Raw genomic sequence first — 16,833 nt, forward strand, 5'->3', positions numbered from 1 at the left:
TCCTTTTTGATATTGTCACATGACACCATTCCTACAAAAAATGTCTCACTTAAATCAGTGTCCTCAATTACATTAACTCGTTGCCCTTTCTTAGTTTGTACTTTTGAAAAGCATTGTTTGGCAAAGTGATTCTTTCCATTACACTTTGTGCACATTTTTCCAAACGCTGGGCATTGTCTTAACTGGTGTTTGTAACCACAGCGTTTACAATTAAAAATGTCATCCTCCGATTGCTTTTCATTTCTGTTCTGCCCACGTTTCTTCCCCTTGTAGGACACAGCACCGACAGCAGCATTATCACTCATTACAATCGCATCATTATTGATTTCACTGAAAGTCTTCGCGTGCTTTTGAGCTAGCTCGCTGACTTGGCATATTTTCACTGCATTTTCCAAATTTAGTTCGGTTTCTCTCAACAGACGTTCCCTGACTTTTTTATCATGAATACTAAACACAATCTGGTCATGAATCATGGATGATTTCAGCTCAGAGAAATTACATGTCTGTGCTTTCAGTTTCAGATCAGTTATAAAGCTATCAAAAGTCTCATTTTGCTGCTGTGTCCTTGAACAGAACATGTATCTTTCATAGGTCTCATTCTTTTGGGAGAGCAATGTGCATCAAATTTTTTTAGCACATCTTCTAATTTTTCTCTGTTCTCCTCTGGATTAAATACAAATGTATTAAATACCTCTATCGCCTGTGGGCCTGCAACCGTAAGCAGCAACGCTATCTTCCTTGCATCTGGCTTCGTACCGAATCCGATGGCTGCAATGTAGAGTTTGAATTGCTGTTTAAAAGTCTGCCAATTGTAGTCGATATTTCCTGTGAGTTTCAAACGCTCTGGTGGCTTCAAATTCTCCATGTCGCTTTTCACAATTTTCAGCAGATCTTCATCATCCTGGTACCATCTTATGTTCATTAATAAATAGACATTCTTATTATGAACACAGCTAGCTTTTGCTAGACACTTTTATTGAGCACATGTGGACTAGGTACAGTATCTGTAGAGGCATTCATCTTGACTGCTGCCTTGTGGGTAGCCTAGTGCCTCATGGGTAATGTAGTCTTAATATACATACAGCTATATACAGCTCTACACAGCTCTACGGCTCCACCTAGTGTCCACTATAGAATGACATGTTATTGATCATTACAACTGTGCTATTGTATTACTTAAAATCAAGTTATTACTCTCCTTAGGATTTAGATTCTATAAATTTGTTCTACATAAGGAACTACCATTGTATCGTATGTGGTATTGCTCACAGTAGTTCAGTTGACTCGCTATTTTATAGGTTTATGCTGTGTAGGGGATAACATCGGGCTACAGCATCACAGTGACTAAGTCAAACTCCATTTTATATTAAAAAGTATTCTCGGATTTCTCCTAGTGCTTTGGGAATTGAATCCCAGAATTCTGTCCATTATTTTGTGAAAACTGTAATACATCAGTCAATCTCCCATGGTGTTGCACAGACTAGTCAAGACAAAGTGTAGCCTTGAGGAAATGGAATTGGAAGAAATAGTTTGATCAGGGTATGTAGACTTAAGGGCTAGAAATTCGCCTCCTTTGCACCTCCCGTTAGCACCTCTAGGGAGCGATAACCGCCCTGGCGCAGCGATAGTACCGACGCCCACGGAATTCACCTGGCGGTTTGTGGCAGCGGAAACCCCTAGCACCATGCTCTCCCACGCCCAGAGATCGTGACGTCATCCGGCTGTGCAGTGCCCTGGTAGCGCCCCGGACCCAAAATTTGGTTCCGCCCCCCTGCAGCATCGCCGGGCGATAACACCGACTGCTGCAGGAGGCGTTGTTCGGGAGGCCGGGCACTGCGGGAGCAGTAATTAAAGGTAAGGCTGCTGGTCTGCAGAAAAAATTTGTTTCCATCCCTTAGGTTGCTGTTGAAAATTTTTAACTGCCGCGATTGATCAGCTCTGCACTCTGTTAGAGTGCTTGGGGCGGATCGTCACGGATCCCGGCTGCCGTTGGCAATGAGGGACATCATTGAAACACAGAGCCTGCAGCAATGGCCCTTCCCTTTAAGGGAGGGAAGGAGCCTTGGATCCCGGCAGCGCTGCAGTGGTCATTGTGCAGCACTGCACCTCTACCGCCCCTCCTGCGTGGTTTAGCGCTCCAGAAGGGAAATGGTAGCGCTTGATTTAGCGCTCCACTTCCTTCCTGGAGCGCTAACCCCCAATTTAAACAACGCTGAGAATCATTAGCCCCTGGCGCTAATTTTTCCACCTTTCAAAATTTAGCGCCCCAAACGGAGCGATACCAAATTTCTCCCCCAAGATTTTTAATAAGACCTAGCAATGACAAGAAGTCTGTACTTCTTGGGTTGTCCAAAAGTTATTTCACTAATATAAAAACACTTTATAAATATATAAAGCAGTTGATAAATAGTTTATAAAATATTGGCTGGTAGTGAACTGGGTTGTTTAGATTACTTTTAATGCTCAGGGTTTCTCCTCTGTGTGTCATGAATGCAATTGTTTTTTTTTTTAGCGAAATCACACTGACTTGGGTTACAGAGCCTGGCTAATGGAGGCACAGTAGCAGAGACAGTGCAGAGTCAATGGTCCTCTACCCTTGCTTGATGAGCCTCACAAAACAGCATCTAACAGCTTTGGGGCAGATGCTGACACAAAAGAGCCAGTGGTAGTTTGGGTGTGCAGAGATTGGTTGGTTAAGCGGGGAAAAAGTGTGGGTTGATGGAAATCTCCCGTTACAGTGGAATATCAGCTTGTGTACAGAAATAGTATGGGAGAGAATCTGGTGGGTTCTCAAAGCAATGCAGAGAAAGCATGGGAGTACTTGAGGACACTTTATCAGCCACTATGCCTGACCTTCTACCATGGGGAAAGGCTCATGGGAAAGCACCTGTACAGAACTGTAAGATGTTTATTTCCTCTTTTTAAAAATTATGAATTTGACAGTTGCACGATTTTAGTTTAAAAAAATTACTGCTTATCATTATGCTGATTATTACTAAGTGGGGAAAAATATGGTAGACATAGAAACATAGAAGATAGGAGTAGGCCATTCGGCCCCTCGAATCTGCTCCGCCATTTAATGAGATCATGGCTGATCATCCAAATTCAGTACTCTGTCCCTGCTTTCTCCCCATATCCCTTTAGCCGTAAGAAATATATCTAACTCCTTCTTGAATATATTTAATGAATTGGCCTCAACTGCCTTCTGTGGTAGAGAATTCCACAGGTTCACCACTCCCTGGGTGAAGAAATTCCTCCTCATCTCAGTCCTTATCCTTAGACTGTGACCCCTGGTTCTGGACTCCCCGGCCATTGGGAACATCCTTCCTGCATCTAGTCTGTAAGTCCTGTTAGAATTTTATAAGTTTCAATGAGATCCCCTCTCATTCTTCTAAACTCTAGCAAATATAAGCCTAATCGGCCCAATCTCTCTTCATACGTTATTCCTGCCATCCCAGGTATCAGTCTGGTGAATCTTTGCTGCACTCCCTCCATGGCAAGAACATCCTTCCTCAGATAAGGCGACCAAAACTGTACACAATACTCAAGGCGTGGTCTCACCAAGGCCCTGTACAACTGCAGCAAGACATCCTTGTTCCTGTACTCAAATTCTCTCGCTAGGAAGGCCAACATACCATTTGCCTTCTTAACTGCCTGCTGCACCTGCATGCATACCTTCAGCGACTGGTGCACAAGGACATCCAGGTCTTGTTGTACTTCCCCTTTTCCCAATCTATTGCCGTTCAGATAATAATCTGCCTTCCTGTTTTTGCCACCAAAGTAGATAACCTCACATTTATCCACATTATACTGCATCTGCCATGCATCTGCCCAATCACCCAACCTGTCCAAATCATACTGGAGTTTCTCTGCATCCTCCTCACAGCACACATGCCCACCCAGCTTTGTGTCGTCTGAAAACTTTGGGATATTACATCTAGTTCCCTCGTCTAGATTGATTATTAATATAGATTGTGAATAGCTGGGGTCCTAGCATCGATCCCTGCGGTACCCCACTAGTCACTGCCTGCCACTTGGAAAACGACCCGTTTATTCCAAAACTTTGCTTCCTGCCTGCCAACCAGTTTTCTATCCAAGCCAGTACCTTACCCCGAATCCCATGTGCTTTAGCTTTCCACGCTAATCTCTTATGCGGGACCTTATCGAAAGCCTTCTGAAAGTCCAAATGCACCACATCCACTGGTTCTCCCTTATCTATTCTACCAGTTACATCCTCAAAAAATTCCAGTAGATTACTCAAGCATGATTTACCTTTTGTAAATCCATGTTGACCTTGTCCGATCCTGTCACTGTTTTCCAAGTGCTCTGCTATTACATCTTCTATAATGGACTTTAACATTTTCCCCACTACCGATGTCAGGCTTACCGGTCTATAATTCCCTGTTTTCTCTCTATCACCTTTTTTAAATAGTGGGGTTACATTAGCTACCCTCCAATCCATGGGAACTGTTCCAGAGTCTATAGAATGTTGGAAGATGACCAGCAATGCATCTACTATTTCTAGGGCCACTTCCTTAAGTGCCCTAGGATGTAGATTATCAGGCCCTGGGGATTTATCGGCCTTCAATCCCATCAATTTCCTTAACACCATTTCCCTACAAATACTGATTTCATTCAGTTCCTCCCTCTCATTAGACCCTATGTTCCCCGACATCTCTGGGAGGTTATTTGTGTCCTCCTTTGTGAAGACAGAACCAAAGTATGTATTTAATTGGTCTGCCATTTTTTGTTCCCCATTATAAATTCCCCTGATCCTGACTGCAAGGGACCTATGCTTGACTTCACCAATCCTTTTGTCTTCACATATCTATAGAAGCTTTTACAGTCAGTTTTTATGTTCCCTGCAAGCTTACTCTCATACTCTATTTTCCCCCTTTTAATTAATCCTTTTGTCCTCCTTTGCTAAATCCTAAACTGCTCCTAATCCTCAGGTTTGCTGCTTTTTCTGGCCAATTTATATGTCCTCTCCTTGGATCTTATGCTATCCCTAATTTCTCTTGTTAGCCACGGTTGAGCCACCTTTTTTGTTTTATTTTTATGCCAGACAGCGATGAACAAATTCTGTAGTTCATCCATGCGATCTTTAAATGTTTGCCATTGCCTAACCACCATCAACCCTTTAAGTAACGTTCCCCCATCCATCCTAGCCAACTCATGCCTCATACCATCATAGTTTCCTTTATTTAAATTCAGGACCCTAGTCTCTGAGTCAACTACTTCACTCTCCATCTTAATGAAGAATTCTATCATATTATGATCGCTCCTCCCCAAGGGGCCTCGCACAACAAGATTGCTAATTAATCCTTTCTCATTACATAATACCCAGTCTAAGATGGCCTGATTTCTAGTTGGTTCCTCGACATATTGGTCCAGGAAACCATCCCATATACACTCCAGGAATTCCTCCTCCACAGTATTGTTACTAATTTGGTTATCCCAATCTATATGTAGATTAAAGTCACCCATGATAACTGCTGTGCCCTTATTGCATGCATCTCTAATTTCCCATTTAATGCCATCCCCAACTTCAGCATTACTGTTTGGGGGTCTGTATACAACTCCCACTAATGTTTTCTGCCCCATGGTATTTCTCAGCTCTACCCATACAGATTCCACATCATCAGAGCTAATATCCTTCTGTAGCAACTGGGGTTCCTAGCTGAAGAATTGAGATCGACTCAGAAAATCAAAAACAATAAAATTTAATGAACAAATGAAGCTGTACAGGAAACTGTAGGATACAATGCAAATAGGTCTGGTCTGCTTGAAAGCCTCTCTGGAAACTGCTAGAAGGTTCCGAGCTCAACTGCTAGCAGGTTCCGAGCTCAACTGCTAGCAGGTTCCGAGCTCAACTACTAGAAGGTTCCGAGCTCTACTGCTAGAAGGTTCCGAGCTCTGACGTGATGACGTCATCACGTTCTTCCCGCCGTTGAGAGATCACGTGATGGACGGCATGACATCATCACGCGGAGTACAGGAAAGAAGCTCCAGTACAGTTAACAGATACATTAAAGGTGCAGCCCCCAGCTGTACTACATTGCTGTAAAAGGAATTATATACAATTGTCCGTAATCCTCTGGTGGTTCCGCCACGCTTCCTTACCATTGTGTTAATCTCCTCTTTAACCAGCAATGCTACCCCACCTCCTTTTCCTTTTTGCCTGTTCTTCCTGAATATTGAATACCCCTGGATGTTGAATTCCCACCCTTGGTCACCCTGGAGCCATGCCTCCGTAATCCCAATTATATCATATCCGTTTACATCTATTTGCGCGGGTAATTCATTCACCTTATTATGAATGCTCCTCACATTAAGACACAAAGCCTTCAGGCTTGTTTTTTTAACACTCTTAGTCCTTTTAGAATTATTATTTACTGTGGCCCTGTTTGATTTACACCCTTGATTTCTCTGCCTTCCACTTTTCCCAACCCCCTGCCATTTTAGTTTAAACCCTCCCCAACAGCCCTAGGACATCGGTCTCGGTCCTGCCCAGATGCAAACCATCCAGTTTGTACTGGTCCCACCTCCCCCGGAACCGATTCCAATGTCCTAGGAATTTGAATCCCTCTCCCTTGCACCATTCCTCTAGCCACGTATTCATCTGAAATATCCTTCTATTTTTACTCTGACTAGCATGTGGCACTGGTAGCAATCCTGAGATTACTACCTTTGAGGTCCTACTTTTTAATTTACCTCCTAACTCCCTATATTCAGCTTTTAGGACCTCATCCTGTTTTTTACCTATATCATTGGTACCTATATGCACCACGACAACTGGCTGTTCACCATTCCTCTCCAAAATTTCCCACAGCCGCTCCGAGACATCCTTGACCCTTGCACCAGGGAGGCAACATACCATCCTGGAGTCTCGTTTGCGGCTGCAGAAACGCCTATCTATTCCCCTTACAATAGAATCCCCCATCACTATAGCTCTCCAGCTCTTTTTCCTACCATCCTGTGCAGCAGAACCATCCATGGTGCCAGGAAGTTGGCTGCTGCTGCCTTATTGTTGGGGGAGATAAGCCATCTCCCCCAACAATATCCAAAGCGATATATCTGTTTGAGAGGGGGATGGCCACAGGAGACCCCTGCACTACCTGCCTGCGCCTACTACTCTGCCTGGCGGTCACCCATTTCCTTCCTGCCTGTGCAGCCTTTACCTGCGGTGTGACCAACTCACTAAATGTGCTATCCATGACGTGCTCAGCATTGCGAATGCTCCAGTATGTATCCACTCACAGCTCCAGTGCCGCAATGCAGTCTGCCAGTAGCTGCAGCTGGATACACTTCCCGCACACATGGTCTGTGTCCCTGATTTCCCACATAGCGCAGGAGGAGCATGCCATGGGGCCGAGCTGTGCTGCATGACGTACCCTTTAATTGACTTAAATTAAATTAAATCAAATCAATACCACTAATTACACTACAATTAAATGATATACTCAAGGGCCCTTGTTTACTAGCACTTTCCGCTACACAACAGAGACCTTAGAAACTATAAACCACAAAAATTAAGACCTTCTAAACTTTATAAACTATTAACCTTAACTGTCAAACTACAGAGTAGTATAAGTACTCACCCAATCAGCTGCTTCCTCTTGCCCACGTCACTTTTTGAATCATGACGTGGCTCTGGAACGCCGCCGCTGGTCTGCGAGATTGGCAAGTCTTGTTTCAAGTTTTAAGTTTCTTCCAGGCTTGGGCAGGGCTAAGCAAGCTCTGTGCTGGAGAGCAGCTGAGAGTATTTAATTAATTAACTTGACTAATCTTGTAGACATGGTGTGGAGATGCCGGAGTTGGACTGGGGTGGACAAATGTAAGAAGTCACACAACACCAGGTTATAGTCCAACAGCTTTATTTGAAATCACAAGCTTTCGGAGCGCTGCTCCTTCGTCAGGTGAAGTGGAGAAATGCATAAAGACACAGCTTATATAGTCAGAGAATAATGTCAGATGTTTACAGGTAATCTTGCCAACTGCCATTTATCACACCTCGGCAGAGAGATAATCACAGCAATCAAAGGTCTAAATGGTGTCCAAACAGGTCGCAGAATCGCAGAAACCCCACAGTGCAGATAGAGGCCATTTCGGCCCATCGAGCCTGCACCGACACATATCCCACCCGATCCCCATAACCCCTACACCAACACATATCCCACCCTATCCCCGTAACCCCACGTATTTAATCCCCCTAACACTAAGGGTCAATTTATCATAGCCAATCAACCTAACCTGCACATCTTTGGACTGTGGGAGGAAACCGGAGCACCCGGAGGAAACCCACGCAAACACGGGGAGAATGTGCAAACTCCACACAGACAGTCGCCCGAGGCCAGATTTGAACCCGGGTCCCTGGCGCTGTGAGGCAACAGTGCTAACCACTATGCCACCATGCTGCTCCTGTCAGTCAGGAAAACATTACATCAAAGAACAATGAGGTGGGGTCACAAGGGGTCAAATATTGCAGATGCTGGGGTCTGTATGAAAAACAAAAAAAGACAAAAAACATTTTTTTTTTGCTGGAAATCACAGCAGGTCCGGCCGCATCTGTGTAGAGAGAACAAGCCAATGTCGACTCGAGTCTGGATGACCCTGCGTCAGGTGGGGTTACATGTAGCGTGACATGAACCCAAGATCTCGGTTGAGGCCGTCCTCATGGGTGCGGAACTTGGCTATCAGTTTCTGCTCGACGATTTTGCGTTGTCGTGTGTCTCGAAGGCCGCCTTGGAGAATGCTTACCCGAAGATCGGAGGCTGAATGTCCTTGACTGCTGAAGTGTTCCCCGACTGGGAGGGAACACTCCTGCCTGGTGATTGTTGCGCGGTGTCCGTTCATCCGTTGTCGCAGTGTCTGCATGGTCTCGCCGATGTACCATGCTCCGGGGCATCCTTTCCTGCAACGTATGAGGTAGACAACGTTGGCCGAGTCACATGAGTATGTACCATGTACCTGGTGGGTGGTGCCCTCACGTGTGATGATGGTATCTGTGTTGATGATCTGGCATGTCTTGCAGAGGTTGCTGTGGCACGGTTGTGTGGTGTCGTGGTCGCTGTTCTCCTGAAAGCTGGGTAATTTGCTGCGAACGATGGTCTGTTTGAGGTTAGGCGGCTGTTTGAAAGCGAGTAGTGGAGGCATGGGGATGGCCTTAGCGAGGTGTTCGTTGTCATCGATGACATGTTGAAGGCTGCGAAGAACATGGCGTAGTTTCTCCGCTCCGGGGAAGTACTGGACGACGAAGGGTACTCTGTTGGTTGTGTCCCGTGTTTGTCTTCTGAGGAGGTCGGTGCGATTTTTCACTGTGGCCCGTCGGAACTGTCGATCGACGAGTCGAGCGTCATATCCTGTTCTTACAAGGGCTGTAGGTGTCCATCGCGTTCCTCCTCGTCTGAGCAGATCCTGTGTATTCACAAGGCTTGTCCATAGGGGATGGCTTCTTTAATGTGGTTAGGGTGGAAGCTGGAGAAGTGAAGCATCGTGAGGTTGTCCGTGGGCTTGCGGTAGAGTGAAGTGCTGAGGTGTCCGTCTTTGATGGAGGTTCGTGTGTCCAAGAATGAAACCGATTCTGAGGAGTAGTCCATGGTGAGTTTGATGGTGGGATGGAACTCGTTGATGTTATCGTGTAGTCTTTTCAGTGATTCTTCGCCGTGGGTCCATAGGAAGAAAATGTTGTCGATGTATCTGGTGTATAGCGTTGGTTGGAGATCCTGTGCAGCGAAGAAGTCTTGCTCGAACTTGTGCATGAAGATGTTTGCGTATTGGGGTGTGAATTTGGTCCCCATGGCTGTTCCGTGTGTTTGGGTAAAGAACTGGTTGTCGAAGGTGAAGACATTGTGGTCAAGGATGAAGCGGATGAGTTGTAGGATGGTGTCTGGAGATTGGCTGTTGTTGGTGTTGAGTACTGAGGCTGTCGCAGCGATGCCGTCATCGTGGGGGATACTAGTGTAGAGTGCCGAGACGTCCATCGTGGCGAGGAGTGTTCCTGGTTCAACTGGTCCGTGGGTGCTGAGTTTCTGTAAGAAGTCTGTAGTGTCGCGACAGAAGCTGGGGGTTCCCTGTACGATGGGTTTCAGGATGCCCTCGACATATCCAGAGAGGTTCTCACACAGGATTCCGTTGCCTGATGCGATAAGACGTCCGGGTGTGTTGGCTTTGTGTATCGTTGGGAGGCAGTAGAAGTCTCCCATGCGGGGAGTACGTGGGATGAGAGCATGTAGGATGCTTTGAAGGTCTGGATCGAAGGTCTTGATCAGTCTGTTGAGTTGGCGGGTGTGTTCTTTGGTCGGATCTGCGGGTAACTGTCTGTAGTGTTCCTGGTTGTCCAGTCATCAGTATACTTCTTTGCAATAGTCCGTTCTGTTCTGTATGACGATGGCGCCTCATTTGTCTGCTGGTTTGATGACGATGTTGCGGTTGGTCTTGAGAGCATGGATGGCATTGCGTTGTGCTCGGGTGACATTCTGGACTGCCTTGTGAGTGCGGCTGATGAATCTGGCGTTGATGCATCTCCTGACAATCACCAGGCAGGAGTGTTCCCTCCCAGTCGGGGAACACTTCAGCAGTCAAGGACATTCAGCCTCCGATCTTCAGGTAAGCATTCTCCAAGGCGGCCTTCGAGACACACGACAACGCAAAATCGTCGAGCAGAAACTGATAGCCAAGTTCCGCACCCATGAGGACGGCCTCAACCGAGATCTTGGGTTCATGTCACGCTACATGTAACCCCACCTGACGCAGGGTCATCCAGACTCGAGTCGACATTGGCTTGTTCTCTACACAGATGCGGCCGGACCTGCTGTGATTTCCAGCAAAAAAAAAATGTTTTTTGTCTTTTTTTGTTTTTCATACAGACCCCAGCATCTGCAATATTTGACCCCTTGTGACCCCACCTCATTGTTCTTTGATGTAATGTTTTCCTGACTGACCTGTTTGGACACCATTCACACCTTTGATTGCTGTGATTATCTCTCTGCCGAGGTGTGATAAATGGCAGTTGGCAAGATTACCTGTAAACATCTGACATTATTCTCTGACTATATAAGCTGTGTCTTTATGCATTTCTCCACTGCACCTGACGAAGGAGCAGCGCTCCGAAAGCTTGTGATTTCAAATAAAGCTGTTGGACTTATAACCTGGTGTTGTGTGACTTCTTACATTAATCTTGTAGAGTGTAGCTTGAAAAATAGAAAAAATTTGTTTAGCAGCACCACCCAGTGGCCAGAGCCTGCAACTGCAGAAGTCAGAGAGCAACTGCAGCAATGAGTGTGCCAGACTGTCACAATATTGGAAAGTCTTATCAGGTTGAATTTAATAATAAAGCTGACGATCTCCTGTGGCGCAGTTCATGGGAAGTTGGAAGATGTGTCTTTTCCCAAGTTCAGGAGGATTATATGTTATAATGTGGACTGTCTTAATTTTAGAGTGAAATACAAATTATAATAAATAAATGTGAGCAATTGAAAACTGGCATATTATTATATATGGAAGGTTTTATATAATGCTTTGGGGGGGAATGACAATCAAAATTAATAAATGTGAAATATATAAAACTGTAGTAAAATGTAAATGTAGAAATACATAAAATAAGACTATTTTTGTTATGTGTAAAGTATTGGGCATAATGTTAATGTGGTAGTTTGTACATAAATCATACAATAAAATTATTTCAATATTGTGTGTCAAAGGAGGGAGACAGAAAGCAGGAAACTATAGGCCAGTTAGCCTAACATCTGTCATTGGGAAAATGCTGGAATCCATTATTAAGGAAAAGTAATAGCAGGACATTTAGGCCGAGAAATTCAGTGCCCTTAGCACCGATTTTGCAGCGCTAGAGGGCCTAGCGCTGCAATTGGCGCCGGTTCCTAAATTGCCTGGGGCCCTTCCGCGGCGGTAGACCGGTAGCGCTGCGCCGGCACCGATGACGTCATCGGTGTGCGCAGCGTCCCGGTTGCCGTGGTAACCCGGCCCCAAGCCGAAATTCAGTTGCGGCTGCCTCGCCAGTGGCAGCCGCAACTAAGACTCCGGCAAACGAGTGTTGCCGGAGTCTGCGCCGGCGCTTTAAGGAGGCGCGGCGGCCGGCCGCTTTCCCGCCGGCCGCCTGCCCGCAGCTCCCTCCCCGGACTTCTCCCCCCCCACCCCCCGGAACAGATGCAAGCCCGGCACTTGTCCGAGGTGCCGGGCTCATTTTTGCAGAGATTTGCGCGGGCCGCGGCCGGGTGCAGGCAGCTCCTCCTTAACGGAAGGAGGAGGCCTGCACTTCCCGAGCCTGCCGCACCGCAGCGGGCGCCGCAGCGCCGGAATAGCGCCGCAGTGCGGCGCGTTGCGCCAGTTTTCAGGCGCTAAAACCCTTCAGTAGCGCCGGCAGCCGTTTGGGCGCGGCGCTACTGAATTTTTGGCGCGCGCAAAGGGACTTAGCGCCGACGCTAACTTCCGGCGCTAAAGCCCTGGCGCAGCGCAAACTCAATTTCTAGGCCTTAGAAAATCATAATAAAACCATGTTGACTCTGCTTGATTGTATGAAAGGGAAATCGCGTTTGACAAATTTACTAGAGTTCTTTGAGGATGTAATGAGCAGGGTGGATACAGGGGAACCAGTAGATGTAGTGTATTTGGATTTCCAGAAGGCACTTGATAAGGTGCATCATAAAAGGTTACTGCAGAAGATAAGGGGCCAGATATTCCGATCCCTACGGGTGGGTACGCGCTGTGTACTCTCCCGTAGGGACATCGGAAATGCCGGTTTCAGGCATGCACTGCGCATGCGCTGGAAACCAGCATTTCCGATCTGTCAAGAAAGCGCTTGACAGATCCTCTGGCTGCCCGGGAGAAGGACCTCTGCGGGCGGAGAGTTCCGCTTTTTGGAGACCTTCCGCCCACAGAAAACACTTACAACTCTTGCACCTGGTAAGTTTTAAAAAGTTTATTTGAAGTTTTACGATGTTTTTGGGGGTGATCTCTATTCATATATTTGACAGGTCTTCCTGTCAAATGTATGAAGGGAGAGTCCCTTCTCTGATTGGCTCCCAGGGACGCTGCGAACTACCTGCGCCTCTCGGATACGTGGGCCTTGCGCACCGACAGTTTGGAGAGGTCCAGCAGCGGAACTGTGCGCTTCCTGGGAGCCCTCAGGTAAGGGCAAAGATTTTTCCAGATCGCAGCCCTCCACCCGCGGGAAGCCTGCGATCGGAAAATCTGGGCCAAGAGCTCATCGTGTTAGGGTAATATATTAGATTGGATAGAGGATTGGCTAACTGACAGAAAACAGAGAGTTGGAATAAATGTGTAATTTTCAGGTTGGCAAACTGTAACTAGTGGGGTGTCACAGGGATCAGTGCTGGGGCCTCAACTATTTACAATCTATATTAATGACTTGGATGAAGGGACCGAGTGTACTGTTGCCAAATTTGCCGACGATACAAAGATAGGTGGGAAAGCAAGTTGTGAGGAGTACACAAAGGGCTGGATTTTCCTTAAGCTGTCGGGATGGAGGTGGGACTACAACTTTCGGGTTTTAGTCCCGCCTCCATTGACGTCCGGCCAATTGACGCGATTTTCCCTTGATTCACCTTGTTGAGCCCGCCTAGCGGGCTCAGCAGGCCAATTAAGGGCCACCCGGCAATAGGTGACGTCACAGACTGAAATTTCATCTGTCAAGAGTTTTTGACAGATGAAATATCAGTGTTTCACAGCTGTTTGAAGATGTCAAACACTGACAGTCTGACTTCTAACCTGTGTCCTTCTACGCAGACTCAGTTAGAACTGTCACCGGGACTGAAAGCTGAAGGCTGTCACTTTTGACAGATCGCAGCCGTTCAGCTTTCAGTTCTGGCTGAGTGATGGACTCCCGCAGCCTAGAGGAAGAAAGGCTGTTAAGGTAAGTACAGGTAAGTAAAACTTCTTCACACACTTTAGACACACCAAACACACTTACCTTTGCACTCATGCACCCATCACTCACCTGAATACCGACATCGCAACCCCTCCAAGTCCTTCAACCTGACGGCCTGCCTGCTCTAACCTGGCGTGGTGTGGAGCCATCGGGAATCCCACACAACACCCCTCAAAATAGGGATTAGGCTAAAAACTGCCTGTTAACTACCTGTTAACAGGCAGTTAATTGGCACTAATCCCTTCCCGCCTCGGGTCAGCGGGTCCCAGTGCGGGGCGGGTACCCGCCTCCCTTGAAACTTACGTGGAGGCGGGTTTTGGGCAGGATGGTGTCGGGACCCCCGAATTCGGGATTTTTGCCCCCCGCACGCCTGAAAGCCCGCCTCACGGCATACTGAAAATCTGGCCCAAAGAGTCTGCAAAGGGTTATAGATAGGTTAAGTGAGTGGGCAAAAATTTGGCAGATGGAGTATAATGTTGGAAAGTGTGAGGTTATCCACTTTGGTACGAAGAATAAAAAAGCAAAATATTATTTAAATGGAGAAAGACTACAGAATGCTGCAGTACAGAGGGATCTGGGTGTCCTTGTACATGAAACACAAAAAGTTAGCATGCAGGTACAGCAAGTAATTAGGAAGGCAAATGAATATTGACCTTTATTGCAAGGGGGATGGAGTATAAAAGTAGGGAAGTCTTGCTACAACTGTACAGGGCGTTGGTGAGACCACACCTGGAGTAGTGCATTCAATTTCGGTCTCCTTATTTAAGGAAGGATATACTTGCATTGGAGGCAGTTCAGAGAAGGTTCACGAGGTTGATTCCTGAGTTGAAGGGGTTGTTTTATGAGGAAAAGTTGAGCAGGTTGTGCCGATACTCATTGGAGTTTAGAAGAATGAGAGGTGATCTTATTGAAACATATAAGATTCTGATGGGGCTTGACAGGGTAGATGCTGAGGATGTTTCCCCTCGTGGGGGAATCTAGAACTAGGGGGCATAGCTTCAGAATAAGGGGACACCCATTTAAATCGGAGATGAGGAATTTCTTCTCTCAGAGTGTCATGAATCTTTGGAATTCGCATTAGTCGCCCGGTCATAGCCTGGTAGGGTAAGATACCCGTTGTGCTATGCGGGGTGGATTAGACACATTGGCAACATACTGGACCATTTGGTGGGGTGATCTGCACAAAATTTGTTTAACATAGTTTTCAGAATTCGGTTTCCTCTTTCCACTACATCAGATGATTGTGGGTGATGGGCGATGTGAAGTTTATGCGAGATACCCATTATCCATTGTAGTTCGGTAAAAATCCGGGCGGCAAAGTGTGATCCCTGATCACTATCAACTTGAATTGGCACTCCCCACCTGCAGATCACCTCACCCAATAAAAGGCGAGCTGCTGTCAATGCGGTGTTTGGTGTTTGTTTTACATGGAAAAGCCTCTATCCATTTAGTAAATTTATCAACTATAGCTGGAGTGCCCGGCGGTGCCGAGGCTTTTTTGAGGGCATGTTGTTGTTGGAAGAGAGAGAGAGAGCGACTGGGGGGAAGAGAGAGAGCGACTGGGGGGAAGAGAGAGAGCGACTGGGGGGAAGAGAGAGAGCGACTGGGGGGAAGAGAGAGAGCGACTGGGGGGAAGAGAGAGAGCGACTGGGGGGAAGAGAGAGAGCGACTGGGGGGAAGCGAGAGAGCGACTGGGGGGAAGAGAGAGAGCGACTGGGGGGAAGAGAGAGAGCGACTGGGGGAAGAGAGAGAGCGACTGGGGGGGAAGAGAGAGAGCGACTGGGGGGAAGAGAGAGAGAGAGACTGGGGGGAGAAGAGAGAGAGAGACGGGGAGAAGAGAGAGAGAGAGAGACTGGGGGGAGAGAGAGAGTGGGGGGAGAAGAGAGAGAGAGAGAGAGACTGGGGGGAAGAGACGAGAGCGACTGGGGGGGAAGAGAGAGAGCGACTGGAGGGAAGAGAGGAGAGCGACTGGGGGGAAGAGGAGAGCGCGACTGGGGAAGAGACGAGAGCGACTGGGGGAAGAGAGAGAGCGACTGGGGAGGGAAGAGAGAGAGCGACTGGGGAGGGAAGAGAGAGAGCGACTGGGGAGGGAAGACAGAGAGCGACTGGGGAGGGAAGAGAGAGAGCGACTGGGGAGGGAAGAGAGAGAGCGACTGGGGGGAAGAGAGAGAGCGACTGGGGGGAAGAGAGAGAGCGACTGGGGGAAGAGAGAGAGCGACTGGGGGAAGAGAGAGAGCGACTGGGGGGAAGAGAGAGAGCGACTGGGGGGAAGAGACGAGAGCGACTGGGGAAGAGACGAGAGCGACTGGGGGGAAGAGCGAGAGCGACTGGGGGGAAAGAGAGAGAGCGACTGGGGGGAAGAGACGAGAGCGACTGGGGGGAAGAGAGAGAGCGACTGGGGGGAAGAGAGAGAGCGACTGGGGGGAAGAGAGAGAGCGACTGGGGGGGGAAGAGAGAAAGCGACTGGGGGGAAGAGAGAAAGCGACTGGGGGGGAAGAGAGAAAGCGACTGGGGGGAAGAGAGAGAGCGACTGGGGGGAAGACGAGAGAGCGACTGGGGGGAAGAGAGAGAGCGACTGGGGGGAAGAGACGAGAGCGACTGGGGGGGAAGAGAGAGAGCGACTGGGGGGAGAAGCCAAACAACCCCAGATTTCAAGGAATTGGATGACCTGTCAAAATTGAGATTAGTCCTGGGAGAAGGCGACAGACCATAACCTTGGGGCCAAATATGTAACAACATGTCACAACCTGAGGACTGTTTAAAAGTAAGACTGTTTAAAATTAATATTGTTAAAAGTAATATTGTATGTACCCAACAAATGTCAAATCGATTGACACCTACAGAATGTTGGAAAACTGTACCTTTTTGCTATGTAAGCTTTGGCAATATGGTTCTCTGTAAACTTTCATGCCAATAAAGCATTTGAA

This window comes from Somniosus microcephalus, chromosome 7 (genome assembly GCF_052327205.1).
Source record: "Somniosus microcephalus isolate GS21.2 chromosome 7, FLI_Smic_1.0, whole genome shotgun sequence".
In the NCBI taxonomy this organism is placed as follows: domain Eukaryota; kingdom Metazoa; phylum Chordata; class Chondrichthyes; order Squaliformes; family Somniosidae; genus Somniosus; species Somniosus microcephalus.